Source organism: Pollicipes pollicipes, unplaced genomic scaffold, assembly GCF_011947565.3.
Source record: "Pollicipes pollicipes isolate AB1234 unplaced genomic scaffold, Ppol_2.1 Scaffold_1600;HRSCAF=1878_pilon_pilon_pilon, whole genome shotgun sequence".
Taxonomy (NCBI): domain Eukaryota; kingdom Metazoa; phylum Arthropoda; class Thecostraca; order Pollicipedomorpha; family Pollicipedidae; genus Pollicipes; species Pollicipes pollicipes.
In genome coordinates this window covers 22669601-22684646 of record NW_023595962.1, presented here as the reverse complement: position 1 = coordinate 22684646, position 15046 = coordinate 22669601, and the positions used below count along the sequence as shown (strand labels likewise).

Sequence of the window (15046 nt, the reverse complement as noted above, 5' to 3'; positions counted from 1 at the left end):
TTTCCAATGCTTTCCGCAGTTGTCAACGCCATTGCAACTTAGGTCACGGACAGAGGCTGGATTAAAATAAGCATAAACTTTCTATTACTGTACCTCGCTTTAGAGTTACACATTTGAAGTGTTGAGCTAATAACGTAAATCACATTTCAGTTGTTGTATTAAACTTCTGAAAGACGCTTCGGGAATTGAAATATGCAAGCCTATGATGAATGTGCCCGATTAGCAATGATGCAGAAAATACGGAGCCAGTCAATCTTGGACAATAATCTGAAGCAGGCTTCTGCCAGTCTGATCAACCACTCCCGGAATACTGATCTTAAGTCATTTCGCTACAAGTAATAACACCATGGAATACTTTAAGAGCAAACCAAAGCAGTAAATTCGCATGTAACACATAACGGGACACATCTGTAATGTTCACAACTTTGTTAACTTAGTTATGAGAGTCTAATTCTTAGACTTCAACCTCAGACCGATTTCAACCAACGCAGTAACAAGCTTTGATCCTCAATATTTTCTCCGGGAACAAAACGGATCATATTGCAACCGAAGCTTAAGATTTCGCGAATACCGCGGGGACGACCCCGCGGCTGAGCCTGGCTGAGACCTCTTCATTTCAAGCCTGAAGCTTTATCACATAAACGCTGTTACAAAGACGATTGGTCGAGAATTGACCGAGCTTTATCTCATCCAACAGCTTTTATAAAGATGATCAGTCGAAGATTTAGTGACATTAGATTAATGCATACTTTTAAAAACAAAATTCATTTAACTGGTCGTACAAATGGTCATTTATTGGGTACGGTAATTGGTGGAGCAAATTTTATATGCTGATGCTATCATTGAAGGCACCTATCTACATAAGTAGACATAAGTAGACATATCTACATGAGTCTTCAGGTGCGCAATTTGGAGAACGATTTAGTCCAAATTTTTTGAATGGATGGATTCCTGGCATCAAAACTCACGCTCAGCGTTGCTCGTTTTGTGAGCGCTGACCGCTATCATGCGATCGTGCAATGCCAGGTCAACGGCAGACTTTGGTGACTTTGAAGTTTAAGTGCAGCAATGCTCGGCATGGTAAGTCCTGCACTCCGACGTCTCCTGACCTTTAGCGCGGCCGCTGCCATCGGCCGCATCGGTGCACGCTATCAGTGTGTCATCCGGGCTACACAGTTCCAATTTGCACCTACAAGCAATGTTTCTGGGCCATATTGCAGCAGCAAGAAAAGAAGACATTTTGACGGTACCATATTTCGAAGTGCAATACAGTAGTTCACGGGTGACTTAGGAAATTATGCATGCGAGTTTTTGTGATGCAACTCAATTTATTCCCGTGACTAAATTTGCGTGGTTTGTAAATATTTTCAAATTCAAAACTTACGCGCGTGAAACTTTATATGCAATCGGTCACTTGATGTAAAACGATGAGCCAGTAAGGTACAGGATAAATGCCAGTTAAAATTCATAAATTTGTTTCGGATATAGTCGATATGTGTCGCAACGGTACTTGCTTTTTTTACCAAGGAGTTAATCAACCGTAGTTTTTCATCCTCGACGTCACATTTCTCTCATCAAAGATCCTTGCTGCGTCCGCTTAAACTGGTTAGGAATCTGGGATCAGCCCCAAGTGGGTGGGCGGACGAATTTCTTGCCTTACTAATGGGAAGGGAAAAACAAGATTTGCGCTGTGCTGAGAAGGGGCTACGACGCTGCGATTCCCGCCGGTACGGAGAAACAAACGCCCGCCCACGTTTGGAGGGCGAGCGATTGCAGCCATCTGGATTTTTTTCGGGTCAAACCCCAAAAGGCCACCGTTGAATTTTCAGAAGGTTGCGAGTCTCAGCCCCCGCCCCATGCCTTGCGGTGATGCAACTTAACAAACATGACGAATTTGCATAGCAATGCTTATTTACAATACCAACATGTATTAAACGCATGATTTCTCATTTATCTTTTTTATTTCAGTGTCGTGATAGTTTTGCAACCTTGTCCCCGCCATCAAAAATTGCTGGCGCCACCCGCACACTGAGGATTCACCAGAATGTGTTTTTGAAACATACGCCGAAGGTTGAACACTCCCTTTAACCCCCTCGTGCCTCCCTCAGCCTACATTCACCTCAAGTTCTAGCATGTTTACGTTCTGCAATTAATCCAATGTTCTATACGTTAGTTCTTCCCAAAAAGGTTACCCGAAAGAGCCAAAGCTTTAGCTAGAGCAGTTGCCTTCTTTTGGCTCTTGTGAGCCCTGGCAGTCATCCAAAAGGGCATGTGCTGCAGCGGCAGCAGCTCGGTTCCACCCAAGGTTTCTACGACCTTTCTCACCCCGCAGCACGGCGCGCCGGCCACCGACGCAGCCGCGGAGAACACGGCGCAATTGGGGGCTGACAACGATCGCCCCGCCCCGGGCGCCCTGCCCTGCCAGACCTCCAAGGTCGTCACCAATGAGGAAGCGTTTAGCCGTGTGCGTGCACGGTCACGTGGTCCACGGCCGGTGGCGCAGTTCGTGCCGCCGCCGCCGTCGCCGAGCCGCCGCGTCAGGGTCATTGCCAAGACGTCATTCCCCGGCCCGCTGATTTAGAGCGCGTGATCGTCGTGTGTGACGAATAGGTGAGCTTTTTTTGCAACCCGGGTCGGGCCAACCTATGCAGTCCGGAGAGGAAAGTCACATCTGGTCTATTTGGTCCGGCAAGTATCACAGTCACCGGCCAACAGTTTGCGGTGCAATAGGAAATGGTTTCGGAATCCACAGCAACCACGAAGGAGAGGGAAGACTGGCGCCTGCATCGGAAGTTAGGACAGCAGGGACTTCTGCAGGCCGGCAAAAAAGCATTGCAACAAAATATTGTCGTATGGGTGTTGTTGCAAGTACGCTGCATTTGTAGCCTTACACCTGGACATCAGCCGATCAGCACACAGGGGCAGATCCAGCCCGGAGTTTTTTGGGGGAGGAGCTGCTGCTGCCGTTCGTCGCCAGCTGGCTGCTGTGGGATCCGTTGGACCTCGGATAGTGCAGCCCAGTGCGAAGTGAAAACAGACGGTAAGTAGACGAAACTTGTATGAAGTTCTGGGAATGTTTTTTGGGGGGAGGAGTCAAGACATACTCTCAGAGTTTTGGGGGGGCCATGGCCCCGTGCCCCCTTCCCCCTCCCCCAGGATCCGCCTATGTCAGCCCACAGTTTTTCTGTTCTTAGCAGCGTTCTCCAACCTCGTCACTTGTGTCGGCGGATTAGCATGTTGCTCTGTGCGCTCATGTTTGTTTCATTAACACACTTTGGATTGGATATTTTGTCGGAAGTTCTGGGACCATCCCGAAGTTTTGCTCGTTGCGGGAGGCATGACGGGGCGCAGTTACAGCGCGGTAGCGCAATAACTTCTAGTAGACAAGGGAGAGTTTTGCCTACGCGACTTGCAGATGCTACAAAAGAGCATCTTTCTGCGTGTCATGCAGCGTCACAACAAGGCAAGCACGTGGCAACTTTGCTCCCAAGTTCTCCCAAGCCAGGAAACTTGGATGCCAGTTGTGCTGCTTCGGCAGGCAGACATTATGGCTGTTTCTTTTAAGTAAACCAGAGGACTTCAAGGCTCGAAGAAAAAACCATTGGTACCCATATGCATGGATAACAGGTTGGAGTGCGTACTGGTTCGGAAGAATTCTGGGTACGGTTGCAGTTGTGGCTAAAACTTTTACGAAATTTTGCGCAGATACCTCAAGAAATACTATGCAACGTTATTGCTCACACTTTCTGGTAATAAACAGCTCGATTCACACTAGCTTTGTAATTATCAACAACAAAAAATGTCGTTGAGGTGTTTCTTTAGTTTGCATAATCTAGCACTAAAATGCTTCAAAAAATATAAGCGAGTGGGTGACCGGTGGGTACTGCTCATGGTGCATGAGTGGCAGGCAGGTATGGGCACAACCCCTGGGTTCGAGTGAATTAGGTTAACAGAGGCAGAACATTACCAGTGACCGGTTGCACGGTCAACGCCCAAATGACCTTTGATGAACTGCCAGAGAGTTGAGGTTCAGCCCCTATCCCTAACTGGTCCACTTGTTCCGGTGCCCCGTCCCATTGCACTAATTTGTATTGGGTAGAAAATTTCAGGAGCATCGCAAAGGGCCCTAAGCCCTTTATTTTCAAGAGACACGAAATCCCGGGCCTTCAGGGAGGGCCGAAAAACTTCACTTACAAGTAGCACAATACAGGGACGCCAACACATGAATTTGAAAATGGATTAAATGGAACCCAAGGGCTTTCGGGTGCACCAAATTCCAGACGGCACCAAAATCCCGCCTGATCCTGGCTGTGACGAATGGATCCACCCTATGCAAAGCGACCTAATTCTCATAAAGGCTTGTGGTGAGGGCCTCATCTTTTTTGGCTTTGCACTTTCAAAGATCCAGGTGATAAAGCGTGTCTTTATTAACCGTATGACTGTATTTTCCACAAACCCCCTCGCGTTCGGAGCACACTACCAGAGCAAATACAGCGGCCATGCGAAATGTCTCGGATAGGTTTCAACACCACGCAAGGTCCACGGGTAACGTGAACAGCCACTGAAACAATGTTTTTACATGGCGAGCTGGAGAGCTGTCTGACTTACCTGCGACAGACTCTGAGCCATTCCCTTCTTTGGTGTTTCCATATCCATGGCGGCGCCTCGTGAAGAGGGCGGGTTTGTCATAGGCCATTCATCCCCATTATTCCCTGCCCGTATTTCGTGTGAATTCAAAATGTCATCGGGTTTATCGACAGAGCCAGAAGTTATGTAAGTGACTGACTTCTTACTAAACAAAGGGCATTTCTTCTACCCGTAAGTCCATGCTCTCCTACAGGAACATCGTGGAAAACCATGTTCTCTGCATGCTGCCAAGTGTCTGAAACATTTATCTGTGTTGCGGGGATGCCTGTGGAGGCTGCAGGAAAAGCTGCTCTACGCATACCAGCCCGCACGTTCATAATGGAGTCATATGCCGTTTGTGGTCGTCGGAATGACCGATTAGTTTATTTGAGGTGAACCTTTGCCGTATACGACCACTTAAAACCCATGTCCTGGCGTTTTGTGACTTTAAGGTCGCAGTTTATGCTCCGTCTTACCGAGTTTGAACTTAGTTTTTGCAACTCTGACCGCGTAGGATGCATATATATATATATATATATATATATAGATATATAGATATATATATATATATATATATATACTTGCCGTCAAAAGATACGTGCGTGTGATTATACACCAGCCTATGTCGACAGGTGCATCAAATTAGATAGACAAGAGCAATATCACCTTTCATGAATCGATAATACGCATTGATATGCGTCAACACGTTAAAAGTAGGCGCAATTGCGTTTTTCCTCGTGCAGTGACACGTCACGTTGTAAGGTGTTCACACATCAACACGTCAACACGTGCATGTCCTTTGCCAACCTTGGTGCACCGTCCTTGGTATAGAATCCTTTCCTTGTAATCCTTATTCATTTCCGCACGAAACGGTCAAGTTGTGCACCATATATCGGAGAAGTCGGGGAAACATAGATAAATGTGCCAAAGGAATTCAGCATTTTAAGATGAAATTCTGCTTTAAAAGACGCTTTCGTTTGCAAGAGACGCTTTACTCATATTGTTCAGACGACCTTCTGGAAATTGTGGGCACAAACTGGGGTTTTCAGCTTTAAATAGCTTAAATGCTTCCGTCCAACGGGAACAGAATTTTTGCTGTGAGATATTGTAATCCGTCAGTTGCTGATATATATTTTACGACATTACTGACCTTTAGCCAAAGCGTGTTTCCTGAAGGCATTGTGGTAAATTGATATTGTTTTAGATTGTATGAGAGCTTGCAATTTTTCAATTCTATCAAAATCCGTCAGTCATGTTCTTGGAATTCAAAGGATGTAACGCAGACTATACGAATCTCAGAGCAAGTATTATATCATCTCGTTTTCACTATGCCATTACCAAGTACCAATGCCGTGAATTAAGACATGTGTCATCGACCTGTTTAAAATCCGGTTCTATGACACTCAGCAGGAGGTGTGACAGCACCGCTTTTAAGCATTAAGGGGTACCGGCCGCCTTGCGGTCTGTGATAACATCAGCTCTTGAATCCGTGTACAGCGGCAAACCAACATTTTAGAGTTGAATGGAATCCTCCATATTTAAATATACTGAAGCAGGCATTGGATTTGATGAAATAAGCTATCTTATGACTATAAGTATACTTTTAAGTGGAAACGACTGCTCGAGACTACGCAATTTCTTTGGTTAGTAAGTATACGCCATTAGTGCGGGTCGGTGACCGGGTGACACTGTTCATTATGCATGAGTGGCCGGCTGGTGCAGCCACAGCCCCTAGGTTCGAGTGAATAAGGTATACAGAATCGGAATATTACCAATGACCGCTTGTGCGGTCAACGCCCATATGAGCTTTGATAAATTGGCAGAAAGTTGAGGCACAGTCCCCGTCCCCAATGGGCCCACTCGTTCCGGTGCCCCCGTCCCATCACACTATTTTTATTGGGGTGCAAATCTTAGGTGTATCGCAAAGGGGCCTAACTCCTTCCGTTGCAAGGGACCCCAATTTCCAAGGGCAACACAGAGGGCCGAAAAACTTCATTTGCAAGTAGCAAAATCCAGCGCCGCCAACACATGAACTTGAATACGAAATGGAAGGAATCCAGGGCCTTCGGGCGCACCAAATTCCAAAGCGCACCAAAATTACGCCTGATCCTGGCCATGACGAGGTGTCGAACTCACCCAGTGCAATATTATCTAGTTCTAACCAATGTTCGCGAAGAGGGCCTCACCCCGTTTGACAGCACACCTCTTGAGATTCAGAGGGAAAAGTGTATCTACATTAACCGTTTGACTGCATTTTCAGAGACCGCCTAATGTTCGGAGTATCCTACCAGAATGAATACAGCGTCCATGCGAAATGTCTGTGAAGGGTTTCAATAGCGCGCAAGGCCCACGGGTAAACGTGAACCACCACTGAAACGATGTTTTTACGTGGCGAGCTGGCGAGGACATGTCAGAGTTATTTGCGACAGATTTTGACTCATCTCCTCGTTTGATGTTCCCACATCCACGGCGGCGGCTCATGAAGAAAGCGGTTTGTCGTAGGTCACTCATTTCCAGCGTTCCTCGCCCTTATATCGTGAGGATTTTAAACGTCATGGGCTTATAGGCAGAGCCAGAGGTTACATAAGTGACTGACGTCTTACTAAACATTGGGCATTTAATTCACCCGTAGGTCAGTGCTCTACTACAGGAACATAGTGAAAAACCAAGTCATTCATCTCCATACTGCCAAGTATATGAAACATTCTTGCGTGTTGCATGGATGCCCGCGGAGGCTGCAGGAAAAACGACGCTTTGCGTATCTGCCCACACGTTCATGATGAAGTCATATTTCGTTTGCGGTCGTGTAGATGATCGATTAGTTTATTTGAGGTGAGCTTTTGCCATATGCCGGCCACTTGATTCCAATGTTCCGGCGCTATTGTGACTCTGATGTCGCAATTTATCTTCCACCTTTCTGATGCCGAAATTCGTTTTTGCAACGCTGACGGCATATGATTATATATATATATATATATATATATATATATATATATGCTTGTGCATACCGTCACAAATGTACACGTGTGTTGTTAAACACCAGCCTATGCCGACAAGTGCTTCAAATGATATAGACAAAACCAATCTCAAATTACATGGTTCAAACATATACATTGATATACGCCAATACGCTTAAATTGGCTGCGTGTCGTTTCCTGTGCATCCAACACGTCACGTCGTCATATGTTTACACGTCAACACGTCATTTCGGGCACCCTCTTTGCCAACGTTGTAATTTTGGACATATGCTTTGTGTTTACACGTCAACACGTCAACACGTGCACCCTCTTCGCCATCTTTGGTGCACGTCCTTGGTAAAGAAACCTTTCCTCATAATCCTTACTCACTTATGCATGAATCTGTCAGTGGATAAGCGATGAGCGAAGAGAAGCCGGGAAACATAAATGGATGTGTCAAAGTAATTAGACATGTGCAGGTGAAATGCAGTTTTAAGCGTGCCTTTCATTGTAAGAGGCATTTCTTTACATTGCTTAGACGACTTTCTGGAAGTTGTGGGTACAAGCAGGGATATTCAGCTTTAAAAAGCTGTTCTATCAAATCCTTTACAACGGGGACAATAATTCCGCGGGGGGGGGGGGGGAGGGCGGTATTGCAAGCCGTCAGTTGATGAAATTCAATTTGACACATGAGTAACCTATTTTCAAAGCATATTTTCTGCAGGCTTTGTGGAAAATTACTTCTCCTAAATATTGTATGAGAGCATGCAATATTTCATATGAATCAAAATGCGTCAGTCATTCGCCATTAATACGTATACGACATATGCTCAATAGACCATTGCTTAATTACGTCATCGTACCTTGCGCAGCATTACACGAGGGCTAATTGAGGCCGTTATTTCAGGAAATGGCGATCACGAACGCCAGATCTGAACAACAAGACAACCAATTTCTTTACTTGGCTTTGATCACCGCTTGGCTTTAAGAATGGCAAGACTTAAATGACGTTGCCATAAGATGATGACAGCCTGGGTAAACTTGAAAAAGTCACAGAAACATCTGTACGTCTTCGCGGGCATGTAGCTCACAAACTAAAGGGGCCTAGGTCTTAAGAAGGGCAGGTCTATGAACTGCACCATACCATCTTCAAAGCTGGTGTTTCAGTTAAAACCACAGGACTGCAAAACACTTGCATAAAGCAAATAAGCATTTAGAGAGAAGTACATAGTCGAGTCTGACCAAACCAGCCAGCGAAGCAAACTCCAGCCACGCAGCGAAACGTATCAGCAGGTGGAACTCAGTTACCGAAACCAACGGCACATCTTTGCTAACTCATGTGCGGGACCGAGCCACCATTCCATTTGGTCCAACCGACCCTAGACGAAATATCACTGCGAGCTCGGGCCCCTTCTTTATGATCGGTATCCCCTTAATGATCTGTATTCCGCGCGCGGCGACGCTTGCGGCGGGGTTGCGCTGTGACGTCATAACCGTGTGGGGGGTCGGTGCCAGCCTGGGGGCGTCTCGCCGGCCCCGATATAAGCGGGGCGCGGGCAATTGCTCTGCAGTCAGTTCTGCCGCAACAGCAGCATCACACCTTCGCCATGGCCTTCAAGGTAAGCCAACCCAGTACAGCCTGCCCGCGTTTGGGGAACACGCCCTCAATTTGATTGCTTGCTTGTTTCTACAAAGTTTTGTCAACTTTTCCTATGACTGCATCGGTCTTCACGTATATTTGCCAAGCACGTATGCAAGCTCAACCTGTCTATGTCTGCCTTTTGCCTTCCCTTATGCAAAAGCGGTCAGCATGCAAGAGCCGAAGTCCGTTTGGGGCTGTTCATCTGTTACGTTCTGCAGGGATAGATATAGGGGCTTTGATGGAGGGTACCAGACGTGTATGAAGATGCAGAGAGATTGAGCAGAGCAACGCCACGCTCGTGTGTGGCTGAAAATCTTGCCAGAATCTTCCTTAACGTTTTAAAACCTTAAAAGTACGGTACATGGCCTTCTCTCATGATGGGCAGGACGCCAGATTTTGTAGCCCACCTCTAGCTCCATTAGGGACCAAATAAACGCTAACTTTTTGGAATGTTACACTTAACACAGCGCATCCAGGATAAGGGTTTCTGAGCACCGTAACAGTGCGCAACCATGTAAGAACGTCCGCAGGGGAATGGAAACGACAACACTGCGTGACCGAACGGCATTTACGCCAACAATTTCGCTTAAACGCCGCCAGCCACGTGCAATACTCGGCCGCGCTCTCCCAGTTCCGGCCGACCGCGCCTCTGACGTCACTGGTACACTCCGACAGCTGATCGTGGTCGCCCTGTGCGCCTTTGTCGCCTCGGTCAACGCTAGCTTCGGCTACGGCGCCGGCTACGGCTACGCGGCGCCGGCGGTGCTGGCGCGGTCGTACGTGGCCCCGCGAGCCGTCAGCGGCTACAGCAGCGGCGTCACCCACGCCGTGGCGGTGGAGAAGCACACGGTGGCGACTCCGCTGGCGTACGGGTACGTTGACGTGATGACGTGTGGTACGGTGACGACGTGGGGTCGAGCGGCAACCGCAGCTGGCGGCGCACTGGCTTGTAAAGCGGAGTCAGACGCAGTGGTGCGTGGCCTCACCCAGTTTAACGAACACTGCAACCCAAGCTTATCATCACCGAGCAGACGGTGAACTGAGCTAGCCTCGAGGCGCGACTAGTGCCTCGGTTACACGGCGGTTGGCAGGCGGTGACACAGCTTCGCAGCCCCGTGGCCAAGCGTGCGCTTCCGTTCTCCGTGCTGATTTGCGTCACTTTGTCGTTACTCAGTTACGCGTTACTCAGTTTGCGCGTTACGCAGGTACGCCGGTCACTCCTCAGGTACCGCGCTCATGCCTACGCGGCGCCGGCCGTGGTGGCCAAGAGCTACGTCGCCCCTGCTCACGGATATGCTGCGCCGGCCGTCGTCGCTAAGACCTATGCCGCCCCGGCCTATGGCTACGCTGCCCCGGCCTATGGATACGCCGCCCCGGCCTATGGATACGCTGCCCCGGCCTATGGCTACGCTTCCCCGGCCTACGGCTATGGTAAGGCACATGGGTGGCAAGTTTGGCACTTTGAGATGCGGCGCCGTGTGTGACGTTTAGTTCTGTCGGATCCAGCGTCATTTGCTGAATAGTTCTAAGATAAAAAGGTGTCCTTAAAATACGTGTTGGTTCCCGAATACCTCAGCTATATCAGCTGTTTATCACCTTACTTTCTTTGCTCATACAGCACCCCGTGTGTCTTCCAGGCACCTTTCCAGATCTAGTCGCAAAAAATCAACTAGATCTCCACACAAAATGATGTTGAACTTCAAGGCAGGACAAAAGTTGCTAATTTTGAAAGATACGTTGTAGATCTGTGTCCCCGCTTCTGCTGCATTTTGGATCTGTGTTCTCGTGTTTGCTGAATTGTCGTTCTGTTTCCCGTGTTTGGGACGGTTGTTCTGTTTTGCGTGTTACAGCATTTTATGTTTATTAGTCACCAGTTTTTCGTTTGGTGTATTGTACATCACCTGCTGTCTAAATTTTCAAGTAGCATATATAAAACATATATACACATATAATCATCATCATATCCTTACAGCTTTGTATACAATACTATTGGACGCACTTAACTTTCGCCCAGGTTGTCGGTCATATTTAACGGGCGTTATCACTCCGTTTTCAGTTCACTGAACACCACGGTGGACCTGGCCGCCTCGTCTAGAGTCCACGCCCGTCTGCGCCCCATCGGCCTCTCGGGCGGGACTGAGCGAGGCGGACAACGTTGCGCGCGGATCTCGACTCCACACCCTCGCCGATGTTCCGTCGGCCAGTTTGTGCTCAATCAAAACACGTACTGTTGTGTGCTCAGCAACTGTGCGACCGCACAGTGGCTGTTGTCTGTTCAAATGCACGTGAATACATTCTCACTGCGCGTTGGTTGCCTAGTTTGCCGACTGAGTGCAGAACAAGCCGAAAGTAACGAAAAAAACTGGCTCATGGACAACTCGTACGCGTTGGGGAAGGGGCAGAGCCGCGGGAATTCCCTCCCGTGGCCAACGTGAGATCCAGCCGCAAAAGTCTGTCGAATCACCGTCCTGAGAGGTATCAACACAAATGCACTTGCGTTGGCACGGACACAACTATATACGACCAGCGACGCAACCAGGGTCTTGGTAAAGGGAGGGGCAGAGGATTAACAATGCCCCTCCTGATGATGAAAGTCCCCCCAAAATGATCACCGGGTATTATCCATATTCAACTTTTTAGTTCCGGAAAAGAAACAAGAAACTACCGTAAAATATCCTTAAGTTTCATATTTGAAGTAAGTTAACTGGAGAAAGGGAGCGTACAATGGCTGCGCGGAATAACCCAGCGACGCCATTCGTCCATTGTTGGTTCAGCAAAAACATTCTAAGAGGATAGAGCTCAAAGGCTTTGCCATATTTTTCTGAGGTTTTCTCGAGACTATGGATGCCTCATAGGCAAAGCACGGTGACATGCTGGTTAATGTTTTTAGGCGGACCAAGAGAAGCCGTGGATTTTACAGGCCGGGACACCCATCGGTACCCAAAGGGAAACGAAATGAGTTGGGCTAGGCACAGACTTCGGAAAAACCGCGGATACGGATTGGAGTATGGGTAAAGCGCTGATGACATCTCGGGTAAATGCTTAAAAATAATTTTCAATACTACTGGTTAAGGTTCTTTTAGTCACACTTACCTCAATCCACTCTACGTTTGCAACTATAAACAGAATTATAAACTTTCGGGTAAACATTCCTCAAGCTCTTACACCACCTAGAACTAGAGTCCCGCCAAATTGAAAGCGGCTGGGTAACGGGTGGGTTCAGGAATGGGCAGCGTGTGGGTATGGGCCACGGCCCTATGGGTAGGGAATTGTTTGGCTAAGGGGATTTCAACTCGCGAACACCTCTAGCAGATATTTAAACGAGCTGAATTTTCACATTCAAGATTGGAAACTTGGATCTTAGTGGTGCAGTTTCTGTGGGCAGACATTTTTGGGTGTTTCTTTCAGTCAGGTAGAGGACGGTCATGGCTTGAAAAACATTGATAGCAATATGTATAAGTAACAGGCTGGGGTGCGCACTTGTTTGGAAGAATTCTGGGCATGATAACGGGTTTGGCTTAAAATTAACCAAATATGATAAATACATCTAAAAAAACACTCTACAACGTTGTTTCTTCCACTTTTTGTGTGATAATGAGCTTAATTCACGCTAACTATACAATTATCAACACAGATATTTCGTCTAGGTGTTAACTTTAATTTGCATAATATAGCACAAAGTTCTGACAAATTCCAAGCGAGTCGGTGACCGGTGAGCACTGTTTACTTTATTTGAGTGGCCGGCTGGTGCAGGCACAGCCCCTGGGTTCGGGTGAAGTAGGTTTACAGAATCAGAATATGACCATTGACCGCTTGTGCGGTCAACGCTCATATGAGCTTTGATAAATTGGCAGAAAGCTACGTTTCAGCTCCCATCCCCAATGGGTTCACTCGTTCCGGCGCCCCGTCCCATCACACTATTTGCATTGGGGAGCAAATCTTAGGTGTATCGCAAAGGGGCCTAACTCCTTTCGTTTCAAGGGACCCCAATTTCCAAGGGCAACACAGAGGGCCGAAAAACTTCATTTGCAAGTAGCAAAATCCAACGCCGCCAACACATGAACTTGAAAACGAAATGGAAGGAATCCAAGGGCCTTCGGGCGCACCAAATTCCAGAGCGCACCAAAATTACGCCTGATCCTGGCCATGACGAGGTGTCGGACTCACCCAGTGCAATATTATCTAGTTCTAACCAATGTTCGCGAAGAGGGCCTCACCCCGTTTGACTGCACACCTCTTAAGATTCAGAGGGAAAAGTGTATCTACATTAACCGTTTGACTGCATTTTCAGAGACCGCCTAATGTTCGGAGTATCCTACCAGAATGAATACAGCGTCCATGCGAAATGTCTGTGAAGGATTTCAATAGCACGCAAGGCCCACGGGTAAACGTGAACCACCACTGAAACGATGTTTTTACGTGGCGAGCTGGCGAGGACATGTCAGAGTTATTTGCGACAGAATTTGACTCATCTTCTTGTTTGATGTTCCCACATCCACGGCGGCGGCTCATGAAGAGAGCGGTTTGTCGTAGGTCACTCATTTCCAGCGTTCCTCGCCCTTATATCGTGTGGATTCTAACGTCATGGGGCTTATAGGCAGAGCCAGAGGATACATAAGTGACTGACGTCTTACTAAACATTGGGCATTTAATTCACCCGTAGGTCAATGCTCTACTACAGGAACATAGTGAAAAACCAAGTCATTCATCTCCATACTGCCAAGTATATGAAACATTCTTGCGTGTTGCATGGATGCCCGCGGAGGCTGCAGGAAAAACGACGCTTTGCGTATCTGCCCACACGTTCATGATGAAGTCATATTTCGTTTGCGGTCGTGTAGATGATCGATTAGTTTATTTGAGATGAGCTTTTGCCATATACCGGCCACTTGATTCCAATGTTCCGGCGCTATTGTGACTCTGATGTCGCAATTTATCTTCCACCTTTCTGATGCCGAAATTCGTTTTTGCAACGCTGACGGCATATGATATATATATATATATATATATATATATATGCTTGTGCATACCGTCACAAATGTACACGTGTGTTGTTATACACCAGCCTATGCCGACAAGTGCTTCAAATGATATAGACAAAACCAATCTCAAATTACATGGTTCAAACATATACGTTGATATACGCTAATACGCTTAAATTGGCTGCGTGTCGTTTCCTGTGCAGCCAACACGTCACGTCGTCATATGTTTACACGTCAACACGTCATCTCGGGCACCCTCTTTGCCAACGTTGTAATTTTGTACACATCCTTTGTGATTACACGTCAACACGTCAACACGTGCACCCTCTTCGCCAACTTTGGTGCACGTCCTTGGCAAAGAAACCTTTCCTCATAATCCTTACTCACTTATGCATGAAGCTGTCAATGGATAAGCGATGAGCGAAGAGAAGCCGGGGAAACATAAATGGATGTGTCAAAGTAATTAGACATGTGCAGGTGAAATGCAGCTTTAAGCGTGCCTTTCATTGTAAGAGGCATTTGTTTACATTGCTTAGACGACTTTCTGGAAGTTGTGGGTACAAGCAGGGATATTCAGCTTTAAAAAGCTGTTCTATCAAATCCTTTACAACGGGGACAAATAATTCCGCGGGGGGGGGAGGGGTGGTATTGCAAGCCGTCAGTTGATGAAATTCAGTTTGACACAATATTAACCTATTTTCAAAGCATGTTTTCTGCAGGCTTTGTGGAAAATTACTACTCCTAAACATTGTATGAGAGCATGCAATATTTCATATTAATCAAAATGCGTCAGTCATTCGCCATTAATACGTATAGACATATGCTCAATAGACCATTGC

General features: G+C 47.1%; 1 long non-coding RNA gene across 1 annotated transcript; it reads left to right on the top strand.

Annotated features, from left to right (window-relative positions):
• Positions 1 to 9966: 9966 nt before the first annotated feature.
• Positions 9967 to 11535, top strand: LOC119091503 (uncharacterized). Its single transcript, XR_005093422.1, has 3 exons — positions 9967 to 10097; positions 10451 to 10656; positions 11282 to 11535. It is a non-coding gene; the product is annotated as an uncharacterized LOC119091503 (long non-coding RNA).
• The last annotated feature ends 3511 nt before the right edge of the window (positions 11536 to 15046 follow it).